Below are 13,022 nucleotides of genomic sequence, written 5' to 3'. Positions count from 1 at the left end.
TGAGGGGGGAGAAGGAGCTGGCTAGAACTCTTTCTATCAAGGAGTGGTAAGATATCTAATACAGAGTACACCACTCAACACAGATTATGGCAAGTGCTGAGACTGCATATAAAATTGTGCCATAATGGAATCTGACCCGAGCAAGACTCCAAACATGGAACACAGGGGGATCAAAAGAATGTTGGTGGGGTGCAGGGACACTGGAACGCTACTCAACCTTCTATGGCATTGGGGCGTGGCCTGCTGAGCAGCGGAATGGCCGCTCTCTGAGTGTACTCCGCCGGCCGAACGAATATCCTTTAAAATATCCTGCACTTCGGGGTGGTGAAGGACTGCCCAGACCATCTGCGATCACTGCTGACGACGTGGGATATAGGCGGAGGTCCCTCTTACCCGTCCTACCTCATACAGATCGCAGCTGTGGCCAGTTGAGGTCTGCGGTGTGAGGCGCCTGTGGTGACTGCTGGTGAGACGACGGGCAGCGCTTTAAATCGAGGCCGGGGTTGCCCCGCTGACCGCGGCCTGTGTTTGGGAGGGGGAGCTTCGCCCGTCATAGCCAGAGCTTGATTGAATCTGGCAGCGGGTGCCCCCCCCCCCCGGCGGAGAACGGCTGCGGCGCGTGCTTCCTCTGGTGCCTGTGGAGGCGGACAGTGATACAGAAGCCTGCGGACGGACGAGACGTGGCGGGGAGCGCCGGACGCCATCACCGAAAGTGGGGAGGCTGTCGGGTGCCCCGTGGAGTGCCGCATTTGTGAGATAGGCGCTGGCGATCTCGAGTGCTGGTGCTTGCTTGAGGAGGCGGCGAGAGGATCTGCAAGTTATAACGGACATTGGGCGGTGAGGTGCATGGCCGCCATCTTAGGAGCGCTCCTGTGACTGCCTGAGGGGAACGCTTCGGTGGGGAAGTGCGAGTGCCTGGGCGACGTGACCACCTCCGGCGGGACACCACAGTGCAAATAAGTACAGTTTGAGGTTCCTGGAGCTGTAGCGACAGTCCCTGGCTGCCTGGAGGACATTGGTGGCTGCACTTGGCACCGGCGCCCGTAGGCGCCTTCACTGATCGGGCTAGTGGAGGCCCCTGGTGACTACGAACGCCATCGCTTCTACAGCGCTGTTCGCCTTTGTTGTGGGCCACTGCTGCTGCACAGTTGGGGGCGCTTGTGACGCGGACAGGTGATTGTGCCCTTTACGGAAGAAGAGATTGTGTAGGGATCACGTGCGGTCTGCTGGTGAGGAGGTTGATGGATCTGGGCTGCTGTGTGGCGGAGATGTAAACTGCTATGAACATTTTCTGTCAATTGATATTGGCCTGCTTCTTGCCATATGTGGGCGGGTGTTGCATTGCCGGCTCCCTGCGAAATATGAGACCAAGCAAGGCGCTGTAGGAAAATCTCCTCGGGAAGTAACCGTGTAATTGTGCGGTGGGCTTCGCCACCTTTTGGATCTGTCGTTGCCTATGGGTGGTGGCAGCCTAGGCAGCATTTCTGTACGTGGTGCACATTGGCTCTAACCAATTACACTCCCCACATAAATAACGATCATCCATAGGCAGAGCACTACCTGAAGTGTGGAACGTCATTACCATCCAACATTCGCTATTGCTGGCTCGGGGGTGCCTCTACTATTCTTCTCCACGTGCTCTTAGTCCATTACACTGGAAATGGGCAAGCAGGATGCTAAGCAGCCGAAGCTGACCTTCGAACATAAGCGCTCCACGCGACAGGCGGAATTGGAGCCGGAAACTCAGACGGAGGGTCAACGTGATCCCACTGCGGAGGATCATGGAGAGGATTTGCGGACACTTATGTTGGAGATGCGATCGAGCCTCCGCAACATTGACACTAAACTGGATACCCTAACCTCTCAATTAGACTCTGTGAAATCACAGGTGGCAACCCATGAGACGAGGTTGGATACACTGGACAAACGTCAGACGGAGTTTCATGACTTCCAAGTTGAAATGAAGGACCAGTTGCTGCATATGGTCAAACTGCTCGGCGTTATCAGAGCTAAGAATGAGGACTTGGAAGCAAGGTCGAGGCGCAATAACCTTCGCGTTACCGGTATTCCGGAGACAACTGCAATATCTAAAATGGAAACCTATATCACCGACCTGTTACACGAGCTGCGGTGTTTGTGGTGGAAAGGGCGTACAGGTCCCTGGGGCAGAAACCTCCTGTTGGGGCGCCCCCTCGGCCTATTATTGCGAAGCTTCTGAACTATCAAGATCGCTACCTCGACCTACGATTGGCTAGAGAAAAGGGCACCGTCACGCATAAAGGCAATAATATCTCATTCTACCCAGATTTCACTCCAGCGGTCCAGGCGGCGAGACGAGAATTTCTTCCGGCAAAGCGATTTCTCCTACAGGCGCAGATCCCATACTCTATCCTATACCCCGCTAAACTGAAAGTATCGTTTGAAGGAACTGCCCACATATTTACTGACGCCAAATCAGCTTTGAAGTTCGCTAAACATGTCAGAGGCAAGAAAACAAAAGGGCCTCGAGGGGGAGCGGAATCATCGGGAGGCCAGCTGAGTGACAATGACTAACATGGGTATCGTATTGTGGATATATGGGACCTGACAAATTGTTAGACTGGGGGCTGGAATATTGTCGATTTTGGTGTGCATTTGAATTTCTCCAGACTCTCCTTTACGTTGTCTCTCATTGTTTTTAGTAAATGTGTCTTTGGGCGGTACACATCCCCGCAGGTTTTTCCGGCCACCCTGTCCAATACAGGGTAGTGGCCGGCATAGCTAGGCCCCCATGGGAATGTTCCCTTGCTTGCTTCACGCTGTTTTGGGTTTAATAGTTGTGTTGGGTACTCTACAACCCAGTTGGGGGGTTGGAGTGGGTGGGGGGTGGAGGGTAGGGACTGTTTTATGGTTCGATGCCAGTGCCAATACAATAAGATGTGTGTCTAGTGTTCTCTGCGTATGGAATGGGTCTTGTCGATCTGTTGATTTCCACTTATGTATTATAGCGGGATATGCATAAAGCTGATAAAACGTTGAATTGTTTGACCTGGAATGTTCGGGGGCTAAATGACAATAGGAAGTCACGGCTGGTATATGCCTACTTAGCACGCCACAATGTGGATGTCTGCCTGCTGCAGGAAACACACTTAAATACCACACCATCCCAGCGATTGTGTCATAATAGATGGGGGCACACTTGTTCGGCTATATATTCCAACTATACACGTGGTGTGGCGATACTGATCAGATGGGGGTTGGACTGGAGGGAGGGGTCGATCCAAGGGGATCCGGAGGGTCGATATGTCTTGGTTCAGGGACTGGTATGTGGTATTTCTGTGGTTATTGTGGCTGTCTATGGTCCTAACATTGACTCCCCCACTTTTTTTCATAAGATCTGGGGACAGGTTAGGGCTACTGGTTGCAATACGATTCTCTGGGGGGGAGACTTCAATGCTGTCCTGAATGACAAAATGGATAGGAAGGGGTCCGCTCGCACACTGAACCCGATGGCCAGCACCGCCCTACAGGAAATAATAGCTGATGGCGGACTAATTGACATTTGGCGAGGCAGACATGAGGCGCTGAGGAAGGGTACCTGCATCTCGGCCCACCGCAACGCTTGGTCCCGCCTAGACTATTGGCTAGTGTCGCGAGACGTAGCCCTGTGGACTGTAGACGTGGAGCATATGCCCCGTTCTCTATCTGACCACGCTCCCTGCTTGTTGAAACTGCTGATCCCGGGCTTTCCACGCCCGGCATTCGCATGGCGCCTCCCGCCTCATGCTCTACTTGATGATGCTTTTAGGGAGGAGATTAGGAAGGATATCACTGACTATTTTGAACTCAATGCTGGGTCGGTAGCCACTGAGACATCCCCATGGGAAGCATTTAAAGTTGTAATTAGAGGCCAGTGTATTGCCCGTCAGGCTGGAGTGTTAAGGGCGATAAGAAGCACCCTCGCATCTCTGGAGGCCAATATAAAAGAACTCGAACACACATTTGATACAGGCGAGCAGGATATAGCGGGACTGGTGAAAGCCAAGCTATTGGACTACGCTGAGGAGGCGCAGCGTGAGGTAAAATTCTTAGGTAAATATGCGGAGGCTAGAAGGTATGGCGAGGGGGGAGACCGGGAAAGGCATTAGCAGGTATGTTGAAAGCACCAAGATCTGCGACATATATACATGAACTGCGCATGAAATCTGGCGCCCCGGTTAGAGGACAAGGAGAGATCCTTGGTGCCTTTTCTGATTTTTACTCTAAACTATATACAGCTACTCAGGGAACGTGCCCGGAAGGGTTGGAATCCTTTCTGGAGTCGATTGCGCTGGTATGGTTTTAATAACACACACAGGGAATACATGGATCTCCCAATCAGTACGGAGGATGTGGCACAGGTCATAAAGAGCTTACCACCCGATAAGGCCCGGGACCGGATGGCCTAACCAAGGCCTTTTATAAGGCATACACTGAGGAGCTGGCCCCTAGGCTGTTAGCCTTCTATGAAGAGGCTTTGGTAACGGGCGTCTTGCCTGCATCCATGCGTGAGGCTCTGATTATTACACTGCTAAAACCAGATAAACCGGCAGAAGACTTAAACTCCTACAGGCCCCTTTCCTTGATAAATGTAGATGTGAAGATCCTTGCCAAACTAATAGCGAACCGGGTGCAGCCAATGTTGCCTATGATAGCGCTCCCCGATGAGTCGGGATTTATCCCAGAGAGATCAACCTCACACAACCTACGCACGATCTTCTCTGTCCTGCATTATTTACACCAAGATGTTTAGGCGGCGCTGGTGTTTTTGGACGCCACCAAGGCCTTCGATACTCTTGAGTGGCCCTATTTATTTGCTATATTGGGCAGGATGGGCTTTAGCCCACTCCTCATTAAAAAAATGTGCTTGCTATACACCATGCCCAGTGCCTGGGTGAGGGTGAATGGCCTGGTTTCGGAACCCTTCCCCATTTCGCGGGGTACGAGGCAGGGTTGCCCCCTCTCCCCGCCATTGTTTGCCATAGCTATGGAGCCTCTGGCGGCCAGAATTAGACAGCATCACACCGTGAGAGGTATAGGATTCAGTTCTAGAAATCTCCTAATATCACTGTACACGGACGATTTGACCCTCTATCTTATAAACCCGGACGAAAATCTAAACCCTGTATTACGTGAATTTGTCCGCTTTGAAGGCCTTGCTGGCATCTCTGTCAATTGGTCCAAGTCGGTAATCTTCCCCCTGACAGATAACACCTCAAGGGTTTCCTCTGAATACCCCCTGAGATGGGAGGTAGACGAGGTCAAATATCTGGGGATATGGATCAGTCGAGATCTTCAAGAAATCTGGAACCTTAACTATGGGAGAGCGATAATGTGGCTGGGAGAAACTACCCTTGTCACTCACATGGAGGCTAGCGGTGGCTAAAATGATTATATTACCTAAATTCCCTTACCTGTTCGCAAACATACCGATTCCGCTCACATCACATTTTTTTACCACCTTGAGATCACACCTGGTTGAACTAGCATGGGCAGGCGGACAGGCGAAGGTGTCCTGGGACATGCTGACGCTGCCTTTAAAACAAGGAGGCCTGGGCGCCCCAGATATGCGGCTGTATGCACTTTGCGCTCAAGCCCAATTTTTGCACTTTTGGACCCACCCAACTCCCTTTCAACCACATGTGGCGGTGGAACTGGATGTTGTTGCACCAATTCCACTAAAAGTAGCAATATGTGCCACAGCGAAATGCCCTAGAGGGGATGTGGATACTGCTGGGACACTACGATGGGCGTGGGAGGAATTGCGTAAGAGGGCGGGAGTCCCGTTGCTCTATGCCCCCTCGCTTTCCCTGGTGCATAACCCGATGCTGCCGTGTATTGAAGATGGCGTTGCCAAACACCTAGTGAAGAAAATGCACCTTCATACATTCGCAGATCTCTTCCCCGACAACACGTTCATGTCCCCCCTGGTGGCAGAGGAAGGCCGCACTGTGCCCTTTTCTGAATTGTTTTTGTATCACAGATTGCGGGCAGCATGCTGCGCACTCAGCGGGGACTTCCCGGCGGCCCCTCCGACATTCACTGCTTTGGAGGGTGTGGTGAGCTCCCCATCTCCACGCAAGTTAGTCACCCGTATATACCGGCAAATGCAAAGCACAGCACCAGTGGTCACACCTAAATCCCTCCATTATTGGAATGAGGACCTCCAATCCCCACTGACCGAGGAACAATGGAACTTCTGCTGCAGGCAGCTCACTGAGCTCTCTCCCAACTATAGGCTACGGTTAATACATTTTAAATATTTACACAGATTCTACAGAACCCCTATCAGTCTGAAAAGGATGGGGCTCCGGGAGACTGATGAATGCTGGAGATGTAGGTGCTCCCCTGCCTCTTTTTTACACATAGCTTGGTCTTGCCCACTGATCGAGAATTATTGGTCTCAGATTTTTAATTTGGTGAACCAGATTGTTGGCCGATCAGATATCCCATCCCCTGTACTTGGTATATTGGGATATGTTAGGGATACTCCACCAAAATCGCGCAAATTGCATGCGTTGCTTCTATTATTCTCTAAAAGGCAGGTGGCGGTGTATTGGGGCAGACGGAGGGTACCTACGGTAAAGGGCTGGCTGACGTAACATATGGACATACACAGCTGAACACATTCTGGGAGTTGATGCCGTCAGCATCCCGACCTCGCGATATCTGGGAGCCGTTTGTGAGGTGGGCTCAGGAGCGTCAGGATACAGAGACACATTGTGACACCTTGGATGGGTAGTTTCTGTGGTTGATGGAAGGGGGCGGGGGGATTCCCCGCGAACAGTTGGACCGCTTTGTTTTCCCCTCCTTTGTGATCTAGAATAAAGACCTAGGTCAATTGTACGGGTTGGAGTGGAACAGTACGACAGCTATGATAATTGCCTATGGGTCCTGTATGCTCGAGTCTACATGGAACTATGTTAATGTGCGTAGCCCCTGTAACTTACGGACTTATTCTAAAAATATGCATTGTCCACTATGGAATCGACACGACCAATATTGAAGTATGTACATCTCTGTATGGCACCTGACAACACTATGTATATGGATATGCTGAAACAACGACTGGCTGGTTATATTGGTTGCATTGTTTTGTAATTATTGCAGATATAACTAATAAAAAAAAACGGAAAAAAAACCAACCTTCTATGGCATTGTCCAAAACTAACCCGTTACTGGGATCAAATTTTGAACTATATTGACCTTCCTTTTAATACCTCAATCCTGAGGTTCCCGGCCTATACTGTGCTTAGGCTCCTAGACCCCTGGACCAACCCACTCCTCTCTAATCGAAGGAGGCAAATGGCTCTAGCCATGGGGGCAGCTCATCAGGTGATTCTCTCTCTACGGGGCACTGACAGGACCCTCTACTATACCTTCTGGCTACACAAACTGTTGTTCATTCTGGTGATGAAGAAACGGTCTCTATTGGTTTTTCCTGAATCGTACCTCCTATCCCGACCTGTGGGCGCCTTTCATTCATATTCTTTCTTCCGAATGCCGTGAACTGACATGCCGGACCTACCTGCGGCTGCTACGCTTTATTTCGGACACTGCCTTTATGGACAGTTAGTTTCTACCTGATGTTATAACACATTGCACAACCCATATCATGCCATATTGACACGCCAACATTAGGGACCACGTAGCTACTTTCACAGAAGAAGAATTAGAGGTGGGGGGCGTGTCTGAGTGTTTATTTCTTGTTTCACACCTAAAACTGCCTAAACTACGCTGCTGGCCCCAGGGTTGTAGGCAGCGAGCTGTGTTTATTACAAATCTTGTTTCATTGAATGCTGCTGGCCTCCTGGGTTGTAAGTGACTAGCTGTATAACTGTTGATACAACTTTAATAAACAGAATTGTTCCATAAAGCATGAAAAGGCAAAAACAGGCCTAACGGAAATGATTATATAGCAGAAGAAATCCACCAGATTAAGGGGGTTATTTACTACGGTTTGTGTGTTTTTTGTATGGTGCTGCACAATTTTCTACTGCGCTTGTAGGCTTTTATAATGGTAAACAAATTAATGTAATACGTTGCACCACTTTGTGCCATGCGTAAAACCTTAATGGATAATCGCCAATTGTTGAGCTTATATGATTGAACTGTTGGGGTTAAAAAGTTTAAATTGATTTTGGTATTTACTTTTAAAAGAGTGCCGAAAATAATAGCATATAGCCACATTCACATTAGTGAAAACAGTTACATTGTTTACTTACATGAAATTACTTGTTGATTCCTGTATCACTGTCTCTCTTTCCCTGCCCTAAACCTGTGGAGGAATGCATTGTTTTTCTGGAACAGTGGGCAGTGGCATAGAAAGGGACCCTGCTGCAAATAAGGAACATGGCCACCACCCTCTGCACTGCTCAGACAGTAAAATATATCCATAAATTGGGTGCAGTGGGCCCTAATGCCATTAAACCACAGTGCCACTGCATCTGATGGAGTATTGATAAATATGCTTCTGACATTCAAGCTGTCTTGGAGCTGCTTCTGGCAACCTAAAAAACCATAAAACTCAAAAGTGGCTTTTTGAATTGACTGAGGATTCCTGTTTCTCTGGCCCTTGATTCCATTCAAACCATGTGGACTCTTTTCCTACCCTGTGACAGAAGGCAGGATTTTCCAAGAACAGTGCAGGAAATCTGAGCCACAACTTGGACTCACCTCTGAATATTTACAACAACAGTTGAGCTGGTGTGGTGCACCAGTAACTGTTCAGTACAGGCGCAAACTCCATTAAGGGCAAAACCATTGGTCAGTGGCATCTCTAAGAGTGATTTCTGGAGGCGACGTACAATGGGCAAAGGGCAATCGTGATGAGTGTCTGTGCATGTGCGTGACTGATGAATTTGTGTAATTTTACACATTTGAGATGGCACCATAACTTACTTTTAACTGTGTTTTTAGTATAAATATATATGTTTGGATGCTTTTATTGCAGAAAACATAGTGGTATAAACCAATATTTTACAAGGAACTGTGAAATATGGGAATTATTTCACGGATTATAATGACAGTCCCCACATAACTATACAGAGCATTATCATTGTTAGTGATAGTAGGATTGTGTGACATACAGACAAGATTATTTATATAAATTATACAGCAAAAATATCAATAATGTAGCAGAATCTTTGTGGCTTTCAAACAAAAGGTGAAGAAAATTTGAAGGAGTGGGTCCCTGAGCGAGTAAAGTTGCAGAGGTGGAAGAAATCTTGAAGCACTTGGAAGAGATTGGGTCACAGACTGTGAAATTCCAGAAGTCTGTATGCCAATTATGGTGCAACTGGAGAAGAGAGTGGAGCATATCAACAATGCAAGACACTCTCCCAACCCAAGGCACTTGGAAGGGAATGGCCAGGAAGAGTATATGTGGTGACGCTGCTGTCAGGCAGTGGAATTTCAGAGTGAGTGTGATGTAGTTGGAATGTGGGGTGGTTAAGGTTCTGGGAGTTGACAGTTTGGGGACCACTCCTGAAGGGGATTTGGAGGTGATTTTGTATTCCCTCTCTGTAGCGGAGTTGAGAATAGGAAGCTCTTAAACCTATATGCGGAGTCCCTCATCTTTTCAATTTGACGGCGATCTCAACTCCGTGAGAACCATCGCGCGCAGAAGGAATTTATGCTGTTTACTCCTGGTGTGTTGGAAACTGGGAACAGCATTATTTTGTGGGTCGCAGGAGAAAGGAATGGTGTGCAAAAGATTGATAGCACATAAGCTGCCATGCTGTTTTAAATGAATTTGTGTTTTTTTTGTTGTCAAGAGAAACAGAGGAACCCTCATAACCATCACTCACGGGTGGTTCTGCTTAAACAAGCTGCACAAGCTCGAACCTGAAACTGACCTCGTCATTCTGGTTTAAATATGGAATTCCAGCAGCCTCAGGGAATTCCAAAGGCTCTGGAGTTCTTTGTGGCCACACTGGATTTGGTGTGTTCAGGAGGCTGCCTGCTGTGTGGAGTGTGTCGTTGGCACGCAGCGTGTGGGACGAAAGAAAGCGTCGAGTTCCAGAGGCTGTCAACAGAGTTCTGCTTGGCATTGGCTCGCTGAGCGATGGACGCAGATAGCAGAGGCCATTTTGGAGTGATCAGCGCACAGCTATGGTGGGGGGAGGAGACCTCAAAGAGATACGCAGGTTTTGCTGCCGGCATTCTTGCTGCACCAGTTCATGGTTTTGATCCGGTGTTGTGTAGTATGTTAACAGTGGATGCAAGCAAGAAAGGGTTGGGAGCAGTGCTTACCTAAAGGGATGAGCATAGCCAGGAATGGGTGATTGGTTTCGCTTCACAAAGTTTGTCACCTGCAGAGGAAGCTTATTCGGTGATTGGAAGAGAAACCCTAGTTTGTGTATGGAATATGAAGTACTTTAGGTCGTTCCTCTTGGGCACAGAATGGAATGTATGACGTTACTCACCAGCTATTACTACACAGTAGGTTACAACGCGGTCGTTACAACGACCGCGTTGTTACCACGCGTGGCTTTACATCGCAAGTCGTTTCTACGACTTGCGCTAGATGGCACGCTGGACTTAGGAATAGTATAAATTACTATTCCTACTCCAGTTAGCGCAACAGCAGGGAATGTGTTGGACTTAAAATCCAACACATTCCCTGGTGTTGCACGCCACCTAGCGCAAGTCGTAGAAACGACTTGCGTTGTAAAGCGACGCGTGGTAACAACGCGGTCGTTGTAAGGACCATGTTGTTACCTACCTGTGTGGTAACGTCAGCGTTGTGAACCCTGTTTCCCCACAGAATGTGATGTAAGGATGGACCATAAGCAGTTAGTAAAGTAGTTGACCACGGAGGGGTACTTTAAGGCATCTGCTATGGTTGTGAGGTTTTCCATGAGACTGCAGGATACTAAATTAAGTATGTACCGGGAGTGCAGAATAAGGTGGCAAATGGGTTAAGTCATGTACCATTACCCATAACAGAACTTCATTGAATGGGATAAAGCCACGCGTAATAACAACGCGGTCGTTGTAAGGACCGCGTTGTTACCTACCTGTGTGGTAACATCAGCGTTGTAAACCCAGTTTCCCCACAGAATGTGATGTGAGGATGGACCATAAGCAGTTAGTAAAGTAGTTGACCACGGAGGGGTACTTTAAGGCATCTGCTATGGTTGTGAGGTTTTCCATGAGACTGCAGGGTACTAAATTAAGTATGTACCGGGAGTGCAGAATAAGGTGGCAGATGGGTTATGTCGTGTACCATTACCCATAACAGAACTTCATTGAATGGATAAAGCCACGCGTGGTAACAACGCGGTCGTTGCAAGAACCGCGTTGTTACCTACCTGTGTGGTAACCTCAGCGTTGTAAACCCAGTTTCCCCACAGAATGTGATGTAAGGATGGACCATAAGCAGTTAGTAAAGTAGTTGACCACGGAGGGGTACTTTAAGGCATCTGCTATGGTTGTGAGGTTTTCCATGAGACTGCAGGATACTAAATTAAGTATGTACCGGGAGTGCAGAATAAGGTGGCAGATGGGTTAAGTCGTGTACCATTACCCATAACAGAACTTCAATGAATGGGATAACTTTCAAGTTTCATATGCGAATGAAGAAGATATGATTTCAATTGGGAAGGAGGATTGGAAGAAGGCATATAGTGTTGACAATGTATTGAAGCAGTACATTCTGGATGGATGGGGGGACGAAAAGAGGTGCCTTAAGGAAGTCAGGAATGAGTTGGTTGTGGATTCGAATTTTGTGGTAAGGTGTGGTAAAATGGTTACCCCAGTTAGTTTAAAAAAAAAACAATTTGGAGTTATGTCATGAAGGGCATTTTGGAGTAGTTAGAACTAAGAGAAGGGTAAAATCGATGATCACGTGCCCTTCGAATGTATATAGTAATAGCAAGAATGGTGAGTGAATGATTACAGTGTGCAAATTCGGATAAGACTTTAAGGACGTTGAAACCAGTGCTATGTCCTATGGAGTGCCCCAAAAAGGTTTGGGAGGTGTTGGCTATAGACTTTGTCGGTCCTGTGCGCAATGAGTTTGGGGAATGTAAGTCCCTTATTGTTGTAGTTGATTATTTCAGTAAGTGGGTTGGAACAAGAGGTGGTACAAAAGGCGGATGCAGAAAGGTTTGTGAAATATTTAGATGTGGTGTTCATGTGAGAGGGTTTACAGAATAAATTGTTGAGTGACAATGGTCCACAGTTCAAGTCTATGGTTGCTGCAGAGTTCTTGCAGACAATGAGGTGAAACATCTAGTGACGTCAGTTTACCACCCAGCAGGAAATGGTGCGGTTGGGCGCTTTAACCACGTGACCAAATTTAAGATAGTTACCTGTAATGGGAAGAAATGGTAGATGGAAGTTAAGAAGATGTTGTGGGCATATAGATTAACTCCTTTGCTCACAGGTTGTAGTCCTTTTGTGTTGATGCGAGGAAGAGAGCTGTATATCAAAGATAATCTTGGATAGATGGACAGTGCACAGGAGGTGGAGTGGTCGCCTGAGACTGTAAAGCATAACATCTTAAAGGCACAGAGTGTGTACGAGAAGTATTGTGATGCTAAGAAAGGAGCACAGAAAGAGAGACTGGAGGTAGGTGAGTGGGTGAAAGTTAAGCAAGTGGAGAAGGTGCCTAAAGGAGAGAATGTTTATTTGGAACCATTACAAGTCAATAAATGTCTGAAAAATGCACCAAGACTCAGTGACAATCAGGTATGGAACATGAGTTGAATAGCAAGATGCAACATGATAGGTGAACAAGAAAGAAGTAAAAATGAAGATGAGTTATTGCATGATGATTGGCTTTGGGAAAATGAGATTGTAGTGGAGCAAGAGGAGGGTGATGGAGCATGTAGAAGTGCGGAGGAACATCCGCAGATGAAGGAGGTAGAGTGTGACAGTGTGGATAGAACTGGAAGATTGGGTAGAGTCATTCGTACACCAGCCAAATTTAGAGATTTTATTTTAGAATTATTATTACTATGTTCACAATTGGTGTATAAAAAAAAAAAGATCAGCTC

Source organism: Triturus cristatus, chromosome 5_2, assembly GCF_964204655.1.
Source record: "Triturus cristatus chromosome 5_2, aTriCri1.1, whole genome shotgun sequence".
Lineage (NCBI taxonomy): Eukaryota > Metazoa > Chordata > Amphibia > Caudata > Salamandridae > Triturus > Triturus cristatus.
The sequence above is the reverse complement of the archived record's forward strand: the minus strand, read 5'-3'. Positions refer to the sequence as shown.